At 38.6% G+C, this 27,094-nt stretch overlaps 1 protein-coding gene across 4 annotated transcripts in view; it reads right to left on the minus strand.

Moving 5' to 3' along the window:
• LOC119545490 (aminopeptidase O (putative)) overlaps window positions 1–18,908 on the minus strand; it is a 358,623-nt gene extending 339,715 nt beyond the window's left edge. For all 4 annotated transcript variants that reach the window (XM_037851043.1, XM_037851041.1, XM_037851039.1 and 1 more), the window contains exon 1: window positions 18,869–18,908. The gene's annotated coding sequence lies outside the window, so the exon portion shown is untranslated. The remainder of the gene's footprint in view (window positions 1–18,868) is intronic.
• Between the last annotated feature and the right edge of the window lie 8,186 nt (window positions 18,909–27,094).

The following is a 27,094-nucleotide window of genomic DNA, read 5'->3' on the forward strand; positions in this document are numbered from 1 at the left end:
ATCCCCTTTTCAACTTTCTACATGGTTGACATTCATTTGCTTTCCCACATGCAAAAACATTTTTATATTTGTATATTTAGTAACAGTCATTGGCCACTCCAGTTTTTGCCACGTTATACAGTCCCAGTCTTTATCATCTATCTTTACCTCTGGTGTCATAAATTCTCCTATTCCACCTCTTTCAGCTTTACTCACAGACATCTTTGTTCAGTGTACTTACAATACCGTGCTACCATCACACAGTATTATGCTATCTATTTCTGGATCTGTGCAATCAATCCTAAACATTCTGTAGTCCTTCAGCATCAAATGGCTGATCTCTGCCCTCTTTCTATCTCCTGGTCGCCTGTGTTGTCAGCTTTTAACTCCCAAAGTTTGTTCATTAATGTCTGTTCATATTAGTGAGACCATACAGAATCTGTCCTCAAGGGCATTTTTCAAAAATTTAATTTTATTGTGGCAACACATGTAACATAAAATTTGCCATTTCAACCATTTTTAAGTGTACAGTTCAGTGGCATTAATTACATTTACAATGTTGCCTTACCATCACCTCCATCCATTATCAAAACTTTTCATCACTCCAAACAGAAACTCTTCACTTTAGGGGCATTTTTAACATCAAGACTTACCCATGCCTTCTCAAAGAATTTTATTCCAAACCTCTCTCTGCAGTGAGATATTAAACCTTTAGGTAGCTTCATTACTAGCAATAAAGATTCATTATCTGTGGAAATAATGTTCTCAGAAATTCATGAAACCATATGTTTCTCACAATTCCCCAAGGGCAAAATTATAATCAGATAAATCACCACTGTTCTTGGGGATCTAATACAGTGTTTCTCAAAGTACAGTCTAAGGTCCACATGTACCATGGTGGGGAGAAGGGAGAGGTGCTAAAATGCAGATTCTTAAACACTATGTCAGATATACTAAATCAGAATTTCCAGGAATAGGGGCCAATAATCTGCATTTTAAAGGCACTTCCCAGATCATTCTTATAGAACCTAATGATTCAGAACCACTGAGCTATTTGACCCAACTCTTGCCATCACAGAGCCATGAAATATACTAAGTACAAAAAAAGAGAGATGAATATGGGACTAAATATTTGAAACAATAAAACAGGCAACTCCAGGGACAAACACCCTTTCCGCCCCTCCCCCAATTCCTGGCCTGAGTCTGACCCTAAAGCCCACTTCCTACCTTGCAGAGAAGAAAGCTGTAGGAAGGGCTGGAGGTCCTTCTATTCCTGTCTTAGAGAACTGCACTTCCTTCGGCCGGAAAACAGACAAGCTCTTTCCACCGAGGAATTTATTTGGTGATTACCCCTCAGAGCTACAGCTGTACAAACTCAGCAAGGAGTCCTGCATCTAGGGAGCAAAATTAAGTCAAGTATAAACTCAAAGATTGCCTAGAAATATCAGAAGTTTTCCGATCTCAATATTTACATTCTGGCTCTTCGTGGGACTAAATATAAACACAGTTTTCCCTATTAGGGGGAGATCCAGAATTTACACACTGCAAATGGTTACCCTGTTCTTTCTCAACAGCTTTTAAATCCATCTCATTCCAGTTTCTAAGTGGTGAATTGAACATGTATTCAGTTCATCCTTCCCAAGACAAGAGATTTCAACAAATTCCTGGAAATTGAAAAGCAGTTGTGAGCAAGATTAGAAAGCTCATCTAACTATCACTTAAATATCTTTAAAAGATCTCCAGGAGCTCAATCAAGTTTTAAATTTGAACATGTAACTGACATTTAATTTGGGGAGCATGTTAAAAAAATATATATGCCGTTTTAAAGGTAACATTAAACTGTTTCTTTTCCTTTAAGACTTCATTTCTTATTTAAGCTAAGATATACAAGCTTAAGGAGAAAATGTAGACCTGGAGAACAAATACAGAACCATATGAATACGGAAGGAGCCTCAGGACATGTTGAAACTGTAGGCCGTAAGTTACTCAAATGCTGCAAATACTTCATGGCATTAAGGATTTCCCTCAGAGTCTAAAAAAATATGATAATGACTTTCTTAAATCATTGTATGAAAATGACTACACACAACATATACTGTAACCATAGTATTTCCAGAACCTGAAATACCCTCTTTATTAGAAAAAACTTTAAGCCATGTTCCAAAACAAAAAGTCTTGTTTATAAACAAGAATCCAAGTCCTTGGGCATCCGTTTGCTCAAATGTGACCACTGAAGAATTTTAGATTTGTCCAGGTACTGAGCGTGGCTGCAGACTGAGCAAAACAGACTGTTCAGTGTCAGCTGCTACTAGAGAGCAACTGCTGGGACGTGATACTGGTGCTTTTTAAAGTGAAGTTTCTTTGACAGAAGCATTGTCTTCTGGCATGCTTTTGGATCTATATTCTGCATGCAGTATGAATGTCCATTTTCCTGGTCTGGAGAGGGCAACCCTTGTCTCCTTTGTGGTGCTGGACCCTAAACACCAAAACAAATCAGGTCTGTATGAAATATCACTCCATACTGAGACAACAAATTGATCTTTTTCTTAGAAATCCTCTTATTTAAGTATGAAGATAAAATATTCTTGTTAATCACTGGGGGGGAGGAGATACCTATTATGTATATTCTTTGATAATGCTGCTTTTTATACTATGTCCTATAGATCAGCATTCATGAAAAATAATTTGCATGAAAATCAAGAAGAAATGGTTTTTAAGGTCACCTACTTGCTTCTTATTTTGCAATGATAACACTAATGCTATAATAACAAAACCTAGGTCAGCTTGTATATGTGGATAAGAAGACACTTTGGGTTTTTGGGGTTTTTTTTTAATGCTTTGTAAAATTGGTGGGAGTTAGCACCCATTCTTTCTTAACAAATAATGCAGGATACCTACAATTCATTAGGATAAGGTAAAAAACAAACAAACAAAAAAGTTCCACTGAACTTGACCTGCTTCTTCAATTATCTAGCCCCCCAAATCTTCTCCAACCCTCCCTACTTCCCCAGCCCCCTGCATCTCAGAAATAAATGAGTGCTTCAGTCTCTTCCAAGGGAAAAAACATATAACAAAAGCCCCTCCTGGGATTCCACGTCTCCCTCTAACTCTTCTCTCCCTCCTCACAACTAAATTTCTGACAACTATCTTCACTCCCTATCCCCATTACTCCATCTCCCTTTCAGTTCACAGCTCACTGCAACCGCATCCCAATTATGCCACTCAAATTCCACAGTGGAAGCAAATGCCATCTAATTGGCAAACTCAGAGGGCCCTTTCAGTCCTTAATTTTGCACATCAGCACCATTACCATGTGCTCCTTCTTGAAATTCTCCTCTTTGGTTATTTGTGATTTCATTTTCTCCTCTATTCTCTTCTATCTCTATTCTCTACTCCACACTTTCCCATCTCTTTGGCCCTTCTGCTTTTAGATGTTGATGTTTCCTGTAGCTCTATCTTCAATCTTTCTCTCTTTCTCTGTGCAATCCATACTCTCATCACTAAAATCTGTATACCCAGCTCTGACCCCATTTAAGGAAGTCTCTCCAGTGGACGATTCCACCATTTACCCAGCTGCCCAAGCTAAAATTCTGGGAACCATCCCAGATTTCTCAATGTCAACTATATATAATCAATTTCAAAGTCCTATCAATATAATCTAAATATTTCTTAGATCTGTCATTATCAGTTCATTCCTTCTGCAACTTGTCCCACTCAGATCATTATCTCTCCTAGACCACAGTATTATAAGAAGCAAGACAATAAAGTACATATGAGTAAAAAACTTGGAGCCCCCTCTTATAAGTAAGGATGCTAAACAAATACAATAAGGCATAGAACAAAAAAAAGGGGGGGCGGAATTCTAATATTGTATAACTATAGGCAAATTATTTAATCATTCCAAGCTTGTCCTAGTTTGCTAATGCTGCCAGAATGCAAAACACCAGAAACAGATTGGCTTTTATAAAAGGGGGTTTATTTGGTTACACAGTTACAGTCTTAAGGCCATAAAGTGTCCAAGGTAATGCATCAACAAGCAGGTACCTTCACTGGAGGATGGCCAATGGTGTCCGGAAAACCTCTGTTAGCTGGGAAGACACGTGGCTGGTGTCTGCTCTGAAGTTCTGGTTTCAAAATGGCTTTCTCCTGGGATGTTCCTCTCTAGGCTACAGCTTCTCTCCAAAATGTCACTCTCAGTTGCTCTTGGGGCGTTTGTCCTCTTTTAGCTTCCCCAGAACAAAAGTCTGCTTTCAAAGGCCATATCCAAAATGTCTCTGTAAGCTTCAGCACCTCTCTCAGCTTACATGTATTCTTCAAAGTGGCCGTCTTGGCTGTAGCAAGCTTGCTCCTTCTGTCTGAGCATATATTGTGCCCTAGTAAACTAATCAAGGCCCATGCTGAATGGAGGGGGGGGGGGGCACACCTCCAAGGAAACTATCCAGAGTCATCACCCACAGTTGGGTGGGTCGCATATCCATGGAAACACTCAAAGAATCACAATCTAATCAACAACTGATACTTCTGTCCACACAAGATTCCATCAAAGATAATGGCGTTTTGGGGGACATAATACATTCAAACTGGCACATTCCACCCCCTGAACCCCAAAACGACATGATCTTTCCTTATACAAAATACATTCATCCCATCACAGTATCACAAAAACTTAAATCATTTCAGTAACAATAGTTAAGTACAAGATCCCATTAAATCAGTTATCAGTTACAGGCATGGTTTGTCCTAAGGCATAATTCCCTGTAGCTGCGGACCTGTGAAACTTAGAACAAGTTATGTACTTCCAATATACAGAGGAGGACAGTCATAGGGTAAACATTCCCATTGCCATAAGGAGAAACTGAAAGGAAAGTGGAGTTAACAGGACCAAAACAGTTCCTAAAACCCACAGGGCAAACTCCATTAGATTTCCAAGTCTGAGTCATTAACAGAATGAGGTTGCATCCTTGGGGCTTGAGAGAGCAGGAGTCTAACCCTTTCTAAGGGCCTTTGCGGCGGCCCTTTTCTCTCCAAACGCTGGGGTGAGTGTTCCAATATATCCACACACTGGGGAGACCACCTTCTCGGCCCCACCCTCCTCAAACATTGGGGCAGCACCCGGATTCCCTTCCATCTCCGGGGCACACGCTTAACCCCTTCAGAACAGTGGGGTGGTGGCCAGGCTCTCCCCAATTCCCTGGGAATGTGCTACACCCTCTTTGGGGCCTGGGGCGGCAAAACTCTTCTAGAGCATCGAGGCAGAAGGCCCACTCTTGACTTCTGGGGCAAATTCACCCTTTGCATGCATGTGGGCCACTCCGCTCTCCCTGCCCAAGACCTCTTGACTCCAGACCTCAACCTCCATGGCTCTGTCTTTGAAGAAATTTTTCCTTCAATTTGTTCCTTGTCTATCTCCTCCAGTCCAGACCGATAGCAGCTCCGTCTATAAAGATCTCACAAAGATTCTGTTGGCTTTGCATGAAGCCCACAGGGGTCAAAGCCATCAGACAATAGGACTTTCCACAAATCCTTTCTGGATAACTCCATCTCCAATTCTGGCTTGTACTGGAATGGTGGTTGGGTTCCATGTTTGGTTACATCCTCACATTGGGCTATAGCTTCTGGGGTTTTACCCCTTGGAAGCCCAAAGTTTTTCAGGCCATCAATTTCTGGTTTCTTTGAAACCAAAAGTTCATTTCTCAGCTTATCTCTGCCCTCTCACATTTTACTATAAGCTGCAAGTAAAAGCCAGGCTACTTCTTCTATATTTTGCTTGGAGATCTCATCAGCTAAATATTCTAGGTCGTCACTTTCAAATTCTACCTTCCATCCAACACCAGGACTCAATTTTGCCAAATTCTCTGCCATTTTAAAACAAGGATCACCTTCCTTCCAGTTTGCAACAACACATTCATCATTTCTGCCCAAGGCATCATCAGAAGTATCTTTAGAGTCCGTATTTCCACAAACAGTCTCTTCAAAGCAGTTTAGGCCTTTTCTATCAAGCTCCTCACAATTCTTCCAGAATCTTCCCCTTATCCATTTATAAAGCTGTTCCAACATATTTGGTATTTGCACCCCACTTCTCTGGTACCAAAATCTGTCCTAGTTTGCTGCCAGAAATGGATTGGCTTTTATAAAAGGGGGTTTATTTGGTTACACAGTTACAGTCTTAAGGCCAAAAAGTGTCCAAGGTAACACATCAACAATTGGGTACCTTCACTGGAAGATGGCCAATGGTGTCCGGAAAACCTCTGTTAGCTGGGAAGGCATGTGACTGGCATCTGCTCCAGAGTTCTTGTTTCAAAATGTCTTTCTCCTGGGATATTCCTCTCTAGGCTGCAGCTTCTCTCCAAAATGTCACTCTCCATTGCTCTTGGGGCGTTTGTCCTCTCTTAGCTTCTCCAGAACAAAAGTCTGCTTTCAAAGGCCATATCCAAAATGTCTCTGTAAGCTTCAGCTCCTCTCTCAGCTTACATGCATTCTTCAAAGTGTCCCGCTTGGCTGTAGCAAGCTTGCTCCTTCTGTCTGAGCTTATATCGTGCCCTAGTAAACTAATCAAGGCCCATGCTGAATGGGCGGGACCACACCTCCATGGAAACTATCCAATCAGAGTCATCACCCACAGTTGGGTTGGGTCACTTCTCCATGGAAACACTCAAAGAATCACAATCTAATCAACAACTGATACTTCTGCTCACACAAGATTACATCAAAGTTAATGGCGTTTTGGGGGACATAATACATTCAAACCGGCACAATGATTCAGATTCCCAACTGCCAAATTAACGGTAAAAGAGATGTATCTTCAGGAGTTATTACTTAAAGGGTAAAGAATTTCTGTTTGGGGTCATGGAAAAGTTTTGGTATGGATGGTGGTGATAGTAGCATCATATTGTATACGTAATTAATATCACTGAATTGTACATATAAAGGTGGTTAAAATGGGAAATTTCGTATTGTATGTATGTTACCACAATAAAAAATTTAAATAATAATATCCTGCTTAAAATGGGGGAAGGGGTGTTTATCTAAGGAGCCTCTGAACTCTTACCATTCTATAATTCTATTTCTACCAGACATTACTCCAATAGTTCATTACTCCATTACTTGTTACATATGCAAGATATTACTGTTGCTAAAAGAAACAAGCTGATGTGTTTGCTGCCAAAATATATCGAGAACATCCTAATTTCCATCAATTTCAAAAACTAAGCCTTCAATTGCAGGTATCAAAGAAATAAAATATAAGCAAAAAAAGAAAAATTGTAATGAAATTGATTATGTATAAAAGTGCTATTTCAAAATAATTTCTTCAGAAATCAAGCAACACAGAATAATGATTCAGTAGCAACATGAGTGTGCCATAAACCATTCTGACAGTCAATAACAACATTATGAACAAAATGCTCTTTCTACCCACAGAACAGCAGTGTGAAAATTGTATAATATCTAAAGTCAAATACCAGCACAATATATATGCAATAAGAGCTTATAAAAAGTTTCAGGATCTGCTTTCAAAACAAGATTCTCAGAGAAATATAATAAGAACTAAGCTGTGAAAATGCAGTCTGAATTCCATTCAAATGTTATTACCCCAATCAAGTGAGAGACACATATTACCCTTTTGACAGTTCAGATTCAGTTGTCCACTAAGCTCAGAAGTAATGCTCTCACTGCAGCAGGAAGAGGACCATGGAACTGGGATGTTACCACGCCCCACACAACCATCTCTTCAGCAAGCTGGAAGATGCCCCTTGGCAGCGCTGCAACCGAGAGCTTCTCTTGGGGATTCTGCTCAACTGTGACATTGCACAGTCTTCGTCCGCAGAGGCCTGCGGAGTTCACAGCTTAGAAGCGGGGTCTTGCATGGAGATCCCAACGGCCCTACACCAATCCCAGGGACTTAGGGGCCCACGGCAGAGACTGTGGGGAACCTGAGCTGAAGGGCTGGACTTGTCAACAGCTTTAAGACTCCAGGAATGGCTGGGAGTTCTGGGTCTTAAAGCCATCTTCCCTGCCAAACTGCACAGGGCACACCCCCCACCCTCAGGGCTGGCGGCCCCAACTGCACATGGAAATTTGGTGCACTGATTGGACCTCCAAAGGTTTAGACCCCCACTCGCCACAAAGATGAAGCTGGGGAGAACTGGCTTGACGAGAACAGGTGACTAGGCGGCGGCATCTGCTGGTAACTCAGGGAAAATACACTCCACAAGTTGTAGCTCTGAAAAATTACAGATAATTGTTCAAATAAGCCTGCATATCCTGAAACAACCCTATCAAGATAAGCAAATGCCAAGAGGCCAAAAATAACAGAAAATTTTAAAGCATATGAAGAAACCAGAAGATGTGGATAACACAAACGCTCAAATAAAAAATCAGAGGAGACACAGTAGTTGGAGCAATTAATCAAAGAAGTAATCACAAACAACAAGATCATGGTACAGGATATAAATGATAAGAAGACCTTAAAAGAGCATAAAGAAGAATTTGCAAGAATAAATTTAAAAAAGATGGGCTTATGGGAATTAAAAAAAAAATGCTGATCAAATTAAAAAGATCTTGGAAACACATAGCAGCAGATTAGATGAACTCAAAAAAATGAGTAGGCAAACTTGAATAAAACATTCTGGAGAGCGAAAGTACAAAAGATCAAATGGAGAAAAAAACTGGAAAATTTGAAATGGATCTCAGGGATATGATGGATGACATGAAGCACACAAATATAAGAATCATTGGCATTCCAGAAGGGGAAGAGAAAGCTAAAGGTCTAGGAAGAGTATTCAAAGACATTGCTGGGAAAACTTTCCAACCCTTAATGACATAAATGCTAAATCATAGATGCCCAACGAAATCCAAACAGAATAAATCAAAATAAACCCACTCCGAGACATACTTTGATCAGATTGTCAAATGCTGAAGAGAAGGAGCAAGTTCTGAAAGCAGCAAGACAGAAGCAATTCACCAAATACCAGGCAAACAACATAAGACTAAGTAGTGACTACTCAGTGGCCACCATGGAGGCGAGAAGGCAGTGGTAAGACGTATTTAAAATTCTGGAAGAAAAAAACTGCCAACCAAGAATTCTTTATCCAGCAAAGCTCCCTTCAAATTTGAGGGAAAACTTAAATTTTTCTCAAGCAAATGATGAGAGAATTTGCTAATAAGAGACCTGCCCTATAAGAGATACTGAAGGGAGCCCTACGGCAGAGAAAAAAAGAAAGGAGAGAGAGGTATGGAGAAGAGTTCAGAACTAATAAGTTTTAGTAAGGGTACATTAAAGGAAATAGAGAAAGGAAAAAAATATATTTGACGAATAAAAACCAAAGGATAGGATGGCTGATTCAAGAAATGCCTTCACAGTAATAACACTGAATGTAAATGGATTAAACTCTCCAATTAAAAGACATAAATTGGCAGAATGAACTAAAAAATACGAACCATCAATATGTTGCTTACAAGAGACTCATCTTGGACCCAGAAACACAAAGAAATTAAAAGTGAAAGGATGGAAAAAAATATTTGGCTACAGCCAAAAGAAAGCAGGAGTAGCAATACTAATCTCAGATAAATAGACTATAACTGCAAGGATGTTATAAGAGACAAAGAAGGTCACTATATACTAATAAAAGGGACAAATCAACAAGAAGAAATAACAATCATAAATGTCTATGCACCCAATCGAGGTGCCCCAAAATACATTGGCAAAACTGAAGGAAGCAATAGATGTTTCCACAATAATTGTGGAAGACTTCAGTACATCACTCTCTCCTATAGCTAGATCAACCAGACAGAGGACCAATAAGGAAACTGAAAACCTAAACAATCTGATAAATGAATTTGAATTTACAGACATATATAGAACATTACATCCCAAATCTCTAGTGCTCACTGAACTTTCACCAGAATAGATCATATCCTGGGCCATAAAACAAGCCTCAATAAATTTAAAAAGATTCAAATTATTCAATGCACATTTTCTGATCACAGTGGAATACAATTAGAAGTCAATAAGCATCAGAGATTTAGAACATTCATAAATATCTGGAGGTTAAACAACACACTCCTAAACAATCAGTAAGTTAAAGAAGAAATAGCAAGAGAAGTTGCTAAATATATAGAGATGAATGAAAACAAGAGCACTACATATCAAAACTTATAGTATGCAGCAAAGGCAGTATTACAGGAGAAATTTAAAAAGGAAGAAAGAGGTAAAATCAAAGAACTAATGAAACAACTGAAGAAGCTATAAAATGAACAGCAAACTAATCCTAAACCAAGTAGAAGAAAAGAAATAACAAAGATTAAAGCAGAAATAAATGATATAGAGAACAAAAAAACAGTAGAGAGAATAAATAAAACCAAAAGTTGGTTCTTGAGAAGACCAACAAGACTGACAAGCCCCTTGTTAGAATGACAAAATCAAAAAGAGAGAAGACCTAAATAAACAAAATAATAAATGAGAGAGGTGACATTATTGGGAATCCTGAAGAAATTTAAAAGATTACAAGAGAACACTATGAATAACTGTATGCAAACAAACTAGATAACATAGAGGAAATGGACAATTTCCTGGAAACACATGAACAACACAGACTGACCAGAGAAGAAATAGAAGACCTCAGCAAATCAATCCTAAGCAAAGAGATCCAATCAGTCATCAAAAAGCTTCCCACAAATAAATGCCCAAGGCCAGATGGCTTCACAGGGGAATTCTATCAAACTTTCCAAAACGAACTGACACCAATCTTACTTAAGTTCTTTCAAAACACTGAAGAAAATGGAACACTACCTAACTCATTTTATGAAGCTAACATCACTCTACTGTCAAAACCAGGTAAAAATGCTACAAGAAAGGAAAACTAGAGGCCTGTCTCCCTAATGAATATAGATGCAAAAATTCTCAACATAATACTTGCAAATCGAATGCAAAGACACATTAAAAAAAATCATACACTATGACCAAGTGGGGTTCATTCCAAGCATGCAAGGATGGTTCAACATAAAGAAAATCAATGTAATACAACACATTAACAAATCAAAAGGGAAAAATCAAATGATTATCTCAACAGATGCTGAAAAAGCATTTGACAAAATCCAGCATCCTTTTTTGATATAAACACTTTGACAGGTAAGAATTGAAGGAAACTTTCTCAATATGATAAAAGGTATATATGAAAAACCCACAGCCAGCATAATACTCAATAGCGAGAGACTGAAAGCCTTTCCTCTAAGATCAGGAATGAGACAAGGATGCCCACTGTCACCACTGTTACTCAGCATTGTGCTACAAGTGCTAACCAGAGCAACCTGGCAAGACAAAGAAATAAAAAGCATCCAAATTGGAAAGGAAGAGGTAAAACTGTCATTATTTGCAGATGATATGATCTTATATCTGGAAAACCCTGAGAAATCGATGACACAGCTACTTGAACTAATAAACAAATTTAGCAAAGTAGTGGGATACAAGATTAATGCACATAAGTCAGTAATGTTCCTATACACTAGAAATGACCTAACTGAAGAGACTCTCAAGAAAAAGATTCCATTCTCAATAGCAACTAAAAAAATCAAGTACCTAGGAAAAACTTAACTAAGGATGTAAAAGACCTATAGACAGAAAACTACATAACTTTACTAAAAGAAATAGAAGGGAACCTAAAAAGATGGAAAAATATTCCATGTTCATGGATAGGAAGGCTAAATGTCATTAAGATGTCAATTCTACCCAAACTCATCTACAGAGTCAATGCAATCCCAATCAAAATTCCAACAACCTACTTTGCAGACTTGGAAAAGCTAGTTATCAAATCTATTTGGAAGGGAAAGATGCCTTGAATTGCAAAAAGCATCCTAAACAACAACAACAAAAATAAATGAAGTGGGAGGTCTTACACTCCCTGACTTTGAAGCTTATTATAAAGCTACAGTAGTCAAAACAGCATGGTACAAGCAGTATTCATGATTTGCAATGGGTGGAGGTAGCCCAAGTGTACATTGACTGAGGAACAGAATGGTGAACTGTGGGATAAACATACAATGAAATATTGAGCAGCTAAGAGAAGGAGTGAAGCTGTGAAACATGCAACGAGGTGAATGGATCCTGTACACAGCATTCTGAGTGAATTACGCCAGAAACAAAGGCAAACACTATAATGCCTCACCAATATGGACTAACTACAATGTGTAAACTCAGAATTGAATCTTAGAACACAGCATAACAGGGGAACGATTATTGTAATGGTCCCTAGACTGTGAGCTCTTAAAGCAGTCAAATCTATTCCTGAATTGTAATGGCTATCTCCAAACTCTGAGATGCTGATCCCTTTGTATATAAACTGATTGGTCTCTGGAACATTGGGTATCTGTGTGTGACCTGAAAACTCAGAGCTACAGCTCGGCAGATATGAATGTCAGTATTAGTGCATACAGAAACTATTTAAAAAAGAAAAAGGAAAAAAGCTGAAAAAGAGCCCAGACTTCAATTAGAGATATGAATGAAGCAGATCTGGTTAAGATTAGGGCAAATCAGGCCAAAGGGTAAAGGTTAAAACTGACAGTGTTAAAACTTCAGTTTTAACAGAGACCAAGGGAAGAGATGTGCATTTGGTGCAGGATCTGTATTTTCTAAACAGTATAATCTCTACAAGAAGTTTATTCAAACACCACAATTACATGGAACTTTGAATAGGAAGTGAGATATGGTAGGTTTGTATAGGTTAGAGTGAAATAGCGACACATCCCAAAGGAATTTAGGTGGAGGATAAAAATATATATGCAGGCCCACCCTGAGGAGCTGGGGAAAAATGCAGAAGTGGTGGCCTTGCTCACCTGGATTGTTGCTGCTGAAGCTCATTACTGCAAAGGAGAGGCTAACCCAGCATATAATTGTGCCTAAGAGTCCCCCACTGAGTACCTCTTTGTTGCTCAGATGTGGCCCTCTCTCTAGCTAAGCCACCTCAGCAGGTGAACTCACTGCCCCCTCCCCACATGGGACCTGACTCCCAGAGGTGTAAATCTCCCTGGCAACGCAAGATATGACTCCCAGGGATGAATCTGGACCTGGCATCATGGGATTGAGAATATCTTCTTGACCAACAGGGGGATAAGGAATGAAACAAGATAAAGTTTCAGTGGCTGAGAGATTCCAAATGGAGTCGAGAGGTCACTCTGGTGGACATTCTTACGCACTATACAGATAACCCTTTTTAGGTTTTAATGTATTGGAATAGCTAGAAGTAAATACCTGAAGCTACCAAACTCCAACCCAGTAGCCTTGACTCTTGAAGATGATTGTATAACAGTGTAGCTTACAAGGGATGACAGTGTGACTGTGAAAACCTTATGGGTCGCGCTCCCTTTATCCAGTGTATGGATGGATGAGTAGAAAAATGGGGACAAAAAACTAAATGAAAAATAGGGTGGGACAGGGTGGATGATTTGGGTGTTCTTTTTTACTTTTATTTTTTATTCTGATTCTGATTTTTTCCGGTGTAAGGAAAATGTTCAAAAATAGATTGGGGTGATGAATGTACAAATATATGATGGTACTCTGAACAGCCGATTATACATCATGGATGACTGTGTGGTATGAGAATATATTTCAATAAAACTGAATTTGATTGAAAAAAAAACAGCATGGTACTGGCATAAAGATAGACATACTGATCAATGAAATCAAATTGAGAATTTGGAGATAGACCCCGAGATCTATGGTTGACTGATCTTTGATAAGGCCTCCTCCAAAATCTCTGAACTGGGATATAACAGTCTTTTCAACAAATGGGGCTGGGAGAGCTGGATATCCATATCCAACAGAATGAAGGAGGACCCCTACCTCACACCCTACACAAAAATTAACTCAAAATGGATTAAAGACCTCAATATAAGAGACAGTACCATAAAACTTCTAGAAGATAATGTAAGGAAACACCTTCAAAACCTTGTATTAGGAGGTCACTTCTTAGACCTTACACCCAAAGCACAAGCAACAAAAGAAAAAATAGATAAATGGGAACTCCTCAAGCTTAGAAGTTTCTGCACCTCAAAGGAATTTCTCAAAAAGGTAAAGAGGCAGCCAACTTAATGGGAAAAAATTTTTGGAAACCATGTATCTGACAAAAGACTGATATCTTGCATATATAAAGAAATCCTACAACTCAATGACAATAGTACAGACAGCCCAATTATAAAATGGGCAAAAGATATGAAAAGACAGTTCTCTGAAAAGGAAATACAAATGACCAAGAAACACTTGAAAAAATGTTCAGCTTCACTAGCTATTAGAGAGATGCAAATTAAGACCACAATGAGATACCATCTCACACTGATTAGAATGGCTGCCATTAAACAAACCGGAAACTACAAATGCTGGAGAGGATGTGGAGAAATTGGAACTCTTACTGATTGTTGGTGGGACTGTATAATGGTTCAGCCACTCTGGAAGACAGTCTGGCGGTTCCTTAGAAAACTACATATAGAGGTACCCTTCAATCCAGCAATTTCACTTCTCTGTATATACCCGGAAGATCTGAAAGCAGTGACACGAACAGACATTTGCACACTGATGTTCACAGCAGCATTATTCACAATTGCCAAGAGATGGAAACAATCCAAATGTCCTTCCACAAATGAGTGGATAAACAAAATGTGGTATATACACCTGATGGAATACTATGTGGCAGTAAAAAGGAACAAGGTTGTGAAACACATGACAACATGGATGAACCTTGAATACATAATGCTGAGTGAAATAAGCCAGACACAAAAAAGAGAGATATTGTATGTTACCACAATGTGGACTCTGTGAAAAGTGTAAAATAAATGGTTTAAATTGTAGAATGTGGGGGACCCAGTGATACATAGCAAATAGTGAAGGGGGAACAATAATCTAATAAGAATAGATAAGTTATGGAGGGTAAACTTAATGTCACTGGAATGCTCAGGAACAACTATGGTTTGTTAATTTCTGGGTGGTATGGTAGGAACAAGTTCATAGAAATGTAGTTATTTGAGGTCATTTGTTTTTCTTATTCCTTAGTTGGGTTATAGTTTATTTATTTTCTTGGGGTACGGTAGGAACATGTTGGAAGCAATGCAGTTATTTTAGGTTATTTTTTTTTTTCTTATTCCTTTGCTTTGGTTTTGCTTGAAATTTGTTTTTATTGTTTTTTTTTTTTAATAGCTAAAAAAACAATGAGTGTTAAAAAAAGTAAATGAACAATGTGGGGAGGAGGGGAATGTTTTGGATGCTCTTTTTTATTTTAATTTTATTTTTATTTTTTAGAGTAACGAAAATTTTCAAAGATTGATTACGGTGATAAATGCACAACTACATGATGATACTGTGAACAACCAACTATAGACTTTGAAGGATTGTATGCTATGTGAATATCTCTCAATAAAATTTGCATTAAAAAAAAGAAGTAATGTTCTGTTTTCAAGAGAATATAAAAGGAGAGGGTAAAGGAAGAGTGTGACAGGTAAAACAATTTACACTGCAAAGTTGATACTGACTTACATGTTAACTCAATACCTAGGGATAAATGAACTCTGGAGCCAGACAGCCTGGCTTCAAATCCAAATTCCACCACCTACCAGCTTCATAATTTTAGCAATTCACTTAATTCTCTGTGCCTCAGTTTCCTCATCTGTGAAATAGGAGCAATAATATTATCTACTTTACAGATTAAATGCTTAGAAAAGTGCCTGGCATACTGTAAACACTACAAAAGTACTATGTAACATTTCTATTATTATTATTATTTCCCTTACTATTTTTAGACTACATATTAGGTGAAAGAAAAAATAACCCTATAATATATGCTCAGGCTCCAATCTCACAGTGTTTACCAGGCATGTTTGTTTAAGTGCTATCTCTGCTCCCATCTTTAGGCGCTCACAATCAAATCAAGTCACCAAATATTGAGTTCACACCATATGAAATGAAAAGTATAAAAAGGTGAAATTCAATATGCATCTAAAGTACAGCACATTATTTTCGACAAGAAGTTTGAACAAGAATATCAGTCCTAATGTGTTAAAATGAAGGATAGACCGTTTATTCTCAAGTTCCTAACTATGGACACCAAAGGAGTCAATATCAGCTCTTAGCTGGACCTGGTTTAAAGTACACCCCTGAAAATGGGTACATACCTTTAACATTTCATAGGAAACATTATTTCACTTTGTTGACATAGTCAATTTTTTTGAGCCCCTTGAAAAGAGAGAGGGAAGGAAAGAAAAAGAGCAGCATTTAGAGAACTATACTGAAGAGATATGTTTATGCATGTCCGATGCATCATGGTGTTGGTGTTTTCTTTTTTCTTTTGTTTTGTAAGGAGGTATTTATCCAATAGAACCATGATAACGAGAATGAAATAATATACCTGAGTGGAGCATCATAAACGGATGTGTAAATCAACTGGAATTCAAAAGTAAAAAGGGTTCCCATGTTTTAGTAGACCATAATATAAACCCTTGAAAAATCCCCCAAATTCAAAACTGAAATTAAAAGGCCATTATTTTGATACATGCACATAAAGTGAAATATTTGACATCTTCAATCCAAACTCCCTAAACAAAATGCATATTGCATTACAAAGGTACAATCAAAATAAGGGTCTATTAAAGTCTAATTTAATAAATTCACATTTTCCCAGAGTGACAAAGGATGAGGGATTCCAGTCAGCAGAGTAAACTGAGAATTACCACATATTAAATATCACTCAAGGAGCAACAATTCTCAAAGAAGTAGAATGCAATTTCCAAAGAACCTAAGTTCAAAACCAGGCTAATAATAATATTAGTACACACTTACAGGGCTCTTACAAAATGGCTGGCATTATTCTAAATTTTTTACATATACTAACTCGTTCTCTCCTCAAAACAATCTTCTGAGGTAAGTTTTCTCTTCACCCCCATTTACAAATGAGGAAACTGAGGCGTAGGGAGACTGAGGATCACTGTGCTAGTAAGCAGCAGAACTGGGATTTGAATCCTGCATGTCTGTTTCCACAGTCCCTGCTTTTAACCGCTATGCTTTATTATCTCTTGGTGACACAGGACAGGCAAATTCAAATTGCAAAGCAATTTGGAGGTCAAATATGATAAATGTTCTGAGGAAAACACCAAATTACAACACAGGATGACAAATAATGTTCATATGACTGGTCTAAAGACATCAAGGGAAAGTTAAAATATCTGTTCAGTATATTGTGTTTTAGAAGACAAGGAATTGTTTAGTACATTTTTCAAATTTCCATCCAATACAGTCAATATTGCTTTCATTTTTAAAGGAGTAAAACCCTTTTATCCAGAATTATTTATTCCCTGAGGGTTCCTGTTTGAAGGGTTTTACTGAGTCATCTAATTTGTCATTATCTCATTTTTAAAGATAAGGATGGTGTGTGTGTATGTGTATAGAGAAAACACAAATTAAACTTTCCAGGTGTTTTAATTCCAAGTATATGAGAATTTAATATTAATGAAATTAGAAAATGTAAAAACATTGTTTAGAGAGTGGACAAACTCATTGAATTATGTGTGACTACTGTAAAAGGCATAGAATTTGATCATTAACAGTATTTTTTATAAATTTTTTATAAAAGCCATACACACATGAATTTAATTCTTGACTCTGTCATATATTACCGTGAATTTTGGGCAAGTCATTTTCACATATCTAAGCCTCAGTTTCTTTCTCTGTAAACTGGGGATAGCAATTCCTAACTCACAGGTAGTGTAAACTAAGTAAACTAAGGAGAAAACATATGCAAAGTGTTGAACATAGCCCCTGGGATACAGCAGATTTCAACAGCAACCACTATTATCCACTAAACCTACTCTATTTTATCCCCCAAATATCAGAAGAACCTAATCTTCCCAATTTTCAAGCCATTGGTAGGCTTCCCCAAATTACATAAAGGATAATATACCCTATTTTAAAATGGAACATACTAAAAGTACAAGAAATACAAAACCAAACCATCAGTGGGATCAAGGACTTCAGAATCCTGTTTCTCATCCCATATACTCAACATATGGATTGCTGATGGGTTTTATAATAACCCATATTATTCTTTTATCAACAATGTAAATCCTAACGTAATTTTTTAGAGGTCTAAACATTCCTAGCGAGTTCTACTGCTTATTTATTTTGATGATTAATAAGCTACTTTGCAAGGTAATTGGAATTGTCATCATTAGTGGAAAACCAAAAAGAAATTCAGGGGACAAGAATCGACATAATGAAAAGCTATTAATTGTTTTCCGCACTTCAACAGTTGATTGGACACCAAGCGCATCTTTCACTATGACAATATATTTTCACATAACTGCTCCAGCGCCCCCAAAACCTGGGCATGCATTAATGAGCAAAACTCCAGAATGACAGAGAACAAATGTTCATTAGGGACACTAAAACTCAAAACTTTGGTGCTCTCAGTAAGAATCTTCCAGGGAGAGGAGAGAAAGATGGGTTTCCCTGCAAGTAGAAATGAACGGAATCGAAAATTGTCCTATCTCCTTAAACAGGACTGGAGATGAGCCCTGTAGGGCTAGGAGTGGAGAGGAACAGGTGAGGAGGATCTGGAAGAAGAAGGAGGCGGCACGTAGAAACCTGAAGAAAGGTCTCTGCCGCCGGGAAGAGGAGTCAGAGACCACCGCCACACCGAGAACAGAGGCGGAGAGAAGCGGCTGCCCAGCCCATTCCTAAGGAAGGTTTCAGCTCCAGGAGTAGGGGAAGATTGAGAAGGGATGGGGTTCCCGCGGACCAACGAAAGTACGGGTGGAGGCGGGGTCCCCGTCGCCTTTAGAACGACTGCTGTCCCCGGCACCAACCGGGAGCAGGAGGAGACGAAGGCAAGGGGCTAACAAGGAAAGCACTGGTTACCTGTCTCAGACGCCTGCCCACCGGTCTCCACTTCCGCAACTCCGGGTTACTACAGGCTACCCGGGCACGGGTACTGACGTAATCAACGCGCGCCATTGTCTGCAGTCTGTTTGGCACCACCCCCCTCTGGGGCCGTTCAGTAGGGAAGAGCCGGGTTGGGTCACCTTAAGGAGGTCTGCGCAGGCTCGAAGCTGCTACTTTACAGGGACGGCGAAAACATTTTGGTTTGGGGTGTGTAGGGTTAACTTGTTACCCAGCTACTCCTAATTGCAAAATCTCAGGGGAACTCAGAAAAAGAAAAATTGTTATTGAAATTCAAGGTGCATTTTTTATTCCTTTACTCCGCCTCTGCTGCATATGACCGCTGTTTACATACGCTTATTCATTCCATCACAATTTATTAAAATCCTACTACATGCCAGGCAAGCACTGTTACAGAATCCGGGGACACACAGTTAACAAAATATGGTACCTACCCTCGTAGAGATTACTCTCTAGTAGGGGAAGCACACACTGAATAATTCACATATATGCATTCATACAGATCATGGTACCTGTGTGTTTGGAAAAGAATAAGTTTGTGAGAAAATGAAGGAGGATGGCCCATTAGTTTGGGAGTCAAGGAAGTGTGCTCCGAAGAGGCTCATCAAACTGAGAAGGCTGCTCTGTGAAGATGGGAGGGAACAGCAACCAAGAGAAGAATCAAAAAAAGTCACAGGAAAGGGAAAGCATTTGATGCCCTTGGAAGAAAGTCTGTGTGGTGGTTTGAAGCTGTACGGACCCCCAGAAAAACATATTCTTAAATTTTATCCGTTCCTGTGGGTGTAAACCCACTGTAAGTAAGAGTTTTGATGAGGTTACTTCAGTTAAATTCCATGTGGCCCAGGCTATTCAGGATGGGTCTTAATCCTATTACTGGAGTCCTTTACAAATGGAGTGAAATTCAGACAGTGAGAGAGAAAGCCACAAAGGGGCAGCCAGAAGCTACAATCAATAGTATCTGGAAACACTGCCACATGCATTGCCAGGTGACAGACGAAGGACCAAGGATCTCCAGCATCCAGCCACAGTCAGTCCCAAAATGCCACAGACATCTGGGGGAAATGCATCGCCTTGATGACGCCTTTATTTGGACTTTCTTTTAGCCTCAAAACCATAAGCTAATACATTCCCATTGTTGAAGCCAGCCCATTTCATGGTATTTGCATGAGCAGCCCAGGAAACTAAAACAGTCTGCTAGAGGAAGAAGAGATGAGACCAATAAGGTGAGGAGACTCATAATCACACAGAGACTTTCTGGGCCATGGCAAGGAATGTGGTTTTACTTAAGTGTAATGGGGAGCCAGTGAAGACTGACAGCATCTGATTTTATTTATAAAAGATCACTCTGGCTGCTGTGTATACGATGAACCATTGGGAAGCAAGAAAAGGTGCAGGGAGAAATTATTTTTGCAGAACTCAGGTAGGAAAGGATGGAGAGAAATGCATAAATTTAAGGAATAGTTTGGAGGTAGAAATAACAGATGTGAAGATAGATTAGATGAGGATGGTAAGGAAAAGAAAGATGTCAAAAATGACTCCTAAGTTTTTGGCCTAAGAAAATAGCTGGATAACACAGCTAAAACAATTTCTAGCACTTCCCAAGATTTGTTCCTCCTCCTCTCAACCCTGATCCCTTTGCTTCTTTGTTACCAAGCCCTGTAGTTCTCTTACCTCTCTGACCATCTCTCCTCAGTTTCCATCAAGAGGCTCCTCTTTTTCTACCTTTTCCTAGACTGATTTCCCCCTTGGTCTTCTTAAGCTACACCAGAGGCAGCAAACCCAAAAGTCTACAGGAACCAGGCAGATGACACAAGGGAGGGAAACCCATGGAGCATGGAGAACTGGAGCTCATGTTCCCTATTCAACTCTAGTTGATTTTTGCCAACCAGGAATGTTGGCTGGCAACATCACTGTGCCAGTGACTCTAATATTTAAAGAGAAATCAACACAGACACTTACATGAAATCTCCCAAATTTTAAATGGTGGTTGCTGTATTAGTTTCCCAGCTGCAGTCACAAATACAACAAAATGGATTGGCTTAATCACATAAATTTATTGTCTCATGGTCTGAGAGGCTAGAGGCTGGCTTCCTCCTCCTCTTCTGTCTGGCTGCCAATCTTTGGGACTCCCTTGGCTTTTCTGTCACATGGCAATGCACATTGCAGCAACTTCTCCCTTCTCTCTCTTTTTTTTTTTTTATCATCATTTTATTGAGATATATTCACATACCACGCAGTCATACAAAACAAATTGTACTTTCGATTGTTTACAGTACCATTACATAGTTGTACATTCATCACCTAAATCAATCCCTGACACCTTCATTAGCACACACACAAAAATAACAAGAATAATAATTAGAGTGAAAAAGAGCAATTGAAGTAAAAAAGAACACTGGGTACCTTTGTCTGTTTGTTTGCTTCCCCTACTTTTCTACACATCCATTCATAAACTAGACAAAGTGGAGTTTGGTCCTTATGGCATTCCCAATCCCACTGTCACCCCCCATAAGCTACATTTTTATACAACTGTCTTCGAGATTCATGGGTTCTGGGTTGTAGTTTAATAGTTTCAGGTATCCACCACCAGCTACCCCAATTCTTTAGAACCTAAAAAAGGTTGTCTAAAGTGTGCGTAAGAGTGCCCACCAGAGTGATCTCTCGGCTCGTTTTGGAATCTCTCTGCCACTGAAGCTTATTTCATTTCCTTTCACATCCCCCTTTTGGTCAAGAAGATGTTCTCCATCCCACGATGCCGGGTCTACATTCCTCCCCGGGAGTCATATTCCACGTTGCCAGGGAGATTCACTTCCCTGGGTGTCTGATCCCACGTAGGGGGGAGGGCAGTGATTTCACCTTTCAAGTTGGCTTAGCCAGAGAGAGAGGGCCACATCTGAGCAACAAAGAGGCATTCAGGAGGAGACTCTTAGGCACAAATACAGGGAGGCCTAGCCTCTCCTTTGCAGCAACCGTCTTCCCAAGGGTAAAACTTATGGTAGAGGGCTCAACCCATCAAACCACCAGTCCCCTATGTCTGTGGTCATCTTAGCAACCATGGAGGTGGGGTAGGCGAATACCCCTGCATTCTCCACAGGCTCCTCAAGGGGGCACTACATCTTTTTTTTTTTTTTTCCTTGTTTGTCTTTTTTCTTTTTTTTTTTTTTTAACTTTCCCTTCTTTTTTAAATCAACTGTATGAAAAAAAAAGTTAAAAAGAAAACAAACATACAATAAAAGAACATTTCAAAGAGACCATAACAAGGGAGTAAGAAAAAGACAACTAACCTAAGATAACTGCTTAACTTCCAACATGTTCCTACTTTACCCCAAGAAAGTTACATAATATAGCAACATTTCAGTGAACTTGTTCCTACTACATCCATCAGAAATTAACAGACCATAGTCATTTCTGGGCATCCCCAGAATGTTAAATAGCTTATCTGTTCTTCTTGGATTATTGTTCCCCCTTCCTTAATTGCTCTCTACTGCTAGTTCCCCTACATTCTACATTATAAACCATTTGTTTTACATTTTTCAAAGTTCACATTAGTGGTAGCATATAATATTTCTCTTTTTGTGCCTGGCTTATTTCGCTCAGCATTATGTCTTCAAGGTTCATCCATGTTGTCATATGTTTCACCAGATCGTTCCTTCTTACTGCCGCGTAGTATTCCATCGTGTGTATATACCACATTTTATTTATCCACTCATCTGTTGAAGGACATTTGGGTTGTTTCCATCTCTTGGCAATTGTGAATAATGCTGCTATGAACATTGGCGTGCAGATATCTGTTCGTGTCACTGCTTTCCGATCTTCCGGGTATATACCGAGAAGTGCAATCGCTGGATCGAATGGTAGCTCTATATCTAGTTTTCTAAGGAACTGCCAGACTGACTTCCAGAGTGGCTGAACCATTATACAGTCCCACCAACAATGAATAAGAGTTCCAATTTCTCCACATCCCCTCCAGCATTTGTAGTTTCCTGTTTGTTTAATGGCAGCCATTCTAACCGGTGTTAGATGGTATCTCATTGTGGTCTTAATTTGCATCTCTCTAATAGCTAGTGAAGCTGAACATTTTTTCATGTGTTTCTTGGCCATTTGTATTTCCTCTTCAGAGAACTGTCTTTTCATATCTTTTGCCCATTTTATAATTGGGCTGTCTGTACTATTGTCATTGAGTTGTAGGATTTCTTTGTATATGCAAGATATCAGTCTTTTGTCAGATACATGGTTTCCAAAAATTTTTTCCCATTGAGTTGGCTGCCTCTTTACCTTTTTGAGAAATTCCTTTGAGGTGCAGAAACTTCTAAGCTTGAGGAGTTCCCATTTATCTATTTTCTCTTTTGTTGCTTGTGCTTTGGGTGTAAAGTCTAGGAAGTGGCCTCCTAATACAAGGTCTTGAAGATGTTTTCCTACATTATCTTCTAGGAGTTTTATGGTACTTTCTTTTATATTGAGATCTTTGGTCCATTTTGAGTTAATTTTTGTGTAGGGGGTGAGGTAGGGGTCCTCTTTCATTCTTTTGGATATGGATATCCAACTCTCCCAGCCCCATTTGTTGAAAAGACCATTATGGCTCAGTTCGGTGACTTTGGGGGCCTTATCAAAGATCAGTCGGCCATAGATCTGAGGGTCTATCTCTGAATTCTCAATTCGATTCCATTGATCTATATGTCTATCTTTGTGCCAGTACCATGCTGTTTTGGCAACTGTGGCTTTATAATAAGCTTCAAAGTCAGGGAGTGTAAGTCCTCCCACTTCGTTTTTTCTTTTTTAGAGTGTCTTTAGCAATTCGAGGCATCTTCCCTTTCCAAATAAATTTGATAACTAGCTTTTCCAAGTCTGCAAAGTAGGTTGTTGGAATTTTGATTGGGATTGCATTGAATCTGTAGATGAGTTTGGGTAGAATTGACATCTTAATGACATTTAGCCTTCCTATCCATGAACATGGAATATTTTTCCATCTTTTAAGGTCCCCTTCTATTTCTTTTAGTAGAGTTATGTAGTTTTCTTTGTATAGGTCTTTTACATCTTTGGTTAAGTTTATTCCTAGGTACTTGATTTTTTTAGTTGCTATTGAAAATGGTATCTTTTTCTTGAGTGTCTCTTCAGTTTGTTCATTTCTAGCATATAGAAACATTACTGACTTATGTGCATTAATCTTGTATCCCGCTACTTTGCTAAATTTGTTTATTAGCTCTAGTAGGTGTATCGTTGATTTCTCAGGGTTTTCTAGATATAAGATCATATCATCTGCAAACAATGACAGTTTTACTTCTTCTTTTCCAATTTGGATGCCTTTTATTTCTTTGTCTTGCCGGATTGCCCTGGCTAGCACTTCCAGCACAATGTTGAATAACAGTGGTGACAGCGGGCATCCTTGTCTTGTTCCTGATCTTAGAGGGAAGGCTTTCAGTCTCTCACCATTGAGTACTATGCTGGCTGTGGGTTTTTCATATATGCTCTTTACCATGTTGAGGAAGTTTCCTTCAATTCCTACCTTTTGAAGTGTTTTTATCAAAAAGGGATGTTGGATTTTGTCAAATGCTTTTTCAGCATCTATTGAGATGATCAATTGATTTTTCCCTTTCGAGTTTTTAATGTGTTGTAATACATTGATTGTTTTTCTTATGTTGAACCATCCTTGCATGCCTGGAATGAACCCCACTTGGTCATGGTGTATGATTTTTTTAATGTGTCTTTGGATTCGATTTGCAAGTATTTTGTTGAGGATTTTTGCATCTGTATTCATTAGGGAGATTGGCCGGTAGTTTTCCTTTTTTGTAGCATCTTTGCCTGGTTTTGGTATTAGATTGATGTTAGCTTCATAAAATGAGTTAGGTAGTGTTCCATTTTTTTCAATGTTTTGAAAGAGTTTGAGTAAGATTGGTGTCAGTTCTTTCTGGAAAGTTTGGTAGAATTCCCCTGTGAAGCCATCTGGCCCTGGGCATTTATTTGTGGGAAGATTTTTGATGACTGATTGGATCTCTTTGCTTGTGATGGGTTGGTTAAGGTCTTCTATTTCTTCTCTGGTCAGTCTAGGTTGTTCATATGTTTCCAGGAAATTGTCCATTTCTTCTACATTATCCAGTTTGTTGCCATACAGTTGTTCATAATATCCTCTTATAATTTTTTTTAATTTCTTCAGGATCTGCAGTTATGTCACCTTTTTCATTCATTATTTTGTTTATATGGATCTTCTCTCTTTTTGATTTTGTCAGTCTAGCTAGGGGCTTGTCAATCTTGTTGATCTTCTCAAAGAACCAACTTTTGGTGATATTTATCCTTTCTATTGTTTTTTTGTTCTCTATGTCATTTATTTCTGCTTTAATCCTTGTTATTTCTTTTCTTCTACTTGGTTTAGGATTGGTTTGCTGTTCATTTTCTAGCTTCTTCAGTTGATCCATTAGTTCTTTGATTTTGGCTCTTTCTTCCTTTTTAATATATGCGTTTAGTGCTATAAATTTCCCCCTTAGCACTGCTTTTGCTGCATCCCATAGGTTTTGGTATGTTGTGTTCTCATTTTCATTCGTCTCTATATATTTAGCAATTTCTCTTGCTATTTCTTCTTTAACCCACTGATTGTTTAGGAGTGCGTTGTTTAACCTCCAGGTATTTGTGAATTTTCTAAGTCTCTGATGGTTATTGACTTCTAATTGTATTCCATTGTGGTCAGAGAATGTGCTTTGAATAATTTCAATCTTTTTAAATTTATTGAGGCTTGTTTTATGTCCCAGCATATGATCTATTCTGGAGAAAGTTCCGTGAGCACTAGAAAAGTATGTGTATCCTGGTGATTTGGGATGTAATGTCCTGTAGATGTCTGTTAAATCTAATTCATTTATCAGATTGTTTAGGTTTTCAATTTCCTTATTGGTCTTCTGTCTGGTTGATCTATCTATAGGAGAGAGTGATGTGTTGAAGTCTCCCACAATTATTGTGGAAACATCAATTGCTTCCTTTAGTTTTGCCAATGTTTCTCTCATGTATTTTGTGGCACCTTGATTGGGTGCATAGACATTTACGATTGTTATTTCTTCTTGCTGAATTGCCCCTTTTATTAGTATGTAGTGGCCTTCTTTGTCTCTCAAAACATCCCTGCATTTGAAGTCTATTTTATCTGAGATTAATATTGCTACACCTGCTTTCTTTTGGCTGTAGCTTGCATGAAATATTTTTTTCCATCCTTTCACTTTCAGTTTCTTTGTGTCCCTGTGTCTAAGATGAGTCTCTTGTATGCAACATATTGATGGTTCATTTTTTTTGATCCATTCTGCGAATCTATATCTTTTAATTGGGGAGTTTAATCCATTTACATTCAACGTTAAAACCGTGAAGGCATTTCTTGAATCGGCCATCTTATCCTTTGGATTATGTTTGCCATATTTTTCCCTCTCTCTATTAATATCCTTTATTGTACCCATACCGAATCTCTTTAGTACTGAACCTTTCTCCAAGTCTCTCTGTCCTGTCTTTGTTTCTCTGTCTGTAGGGCTCCCTTTAGTATCTCCAGTAGGGCAGGTCTCTTGTTAGCAAATTCTCTCAGCATTTCTTTGTCTGTGAAAAATTTAAGCTCTCCCTCAAATTTGAAGGAGAGCTTTGCTGGATAAAGTATTCTTGGCTGGAAATTCCTCTCACTCAGAATTTTAAATATATCGTGCCACTGCCTTCTCGCCTCCATGGTGGCTGCTGAGTAGTCACTACTTAGTCTTATGCTGTTTCCTTTGTATGTGGTGAATTGCTTTTCTCTTGCTGCTTTCAGAACTTGCTCCTTCTCTTCTATGTTTGACAGTGTGATCAGTATATGTCTCGGAGTGGGTTTTTTTGGATTTATTCTATTTGGAGTTCGCTGAGCATTTATGATTTATGTACTTATGTTGTTTAGAAGATTTGGGAAGTTTTCCCCAACAATTTCTTTGAATACTCTTCCTAGACCTTTACCCTTTTCTTCCCCTTCTGGGACACCAATGAGTCTTATATTCGGATGTTTCATATTATCTATCATATCCCTGAGGTCCATTTCGAGTTTTTCAATTTTTTTCCCCATTCTTTCTTTTATGCTTTCATTTTCCATTCTGTCATCTTCCAGGTCACTGATTCGTTGTTCAACTTCCTCTAGTCTTGTACTATGAGTGTCCAGAATCTTTTTAATTTGGTCAACAGTTTCTTTAATTTCCATAA

This window comes from Choloepus didactylus, chromosome 10, assembly GCF_015220235.1.
Source record: "Choloepus didactylus isolate mChoDid1 chromosome 10, mChoDid1.pri, whole genome shotgun sequence".
Classification (NCBI taxonomy): Eukaryota; Metazoa; Chordata; class Mammalia; order Pilosa; family Megalonychidae; genus Choloepus; species Choloepus didactylus.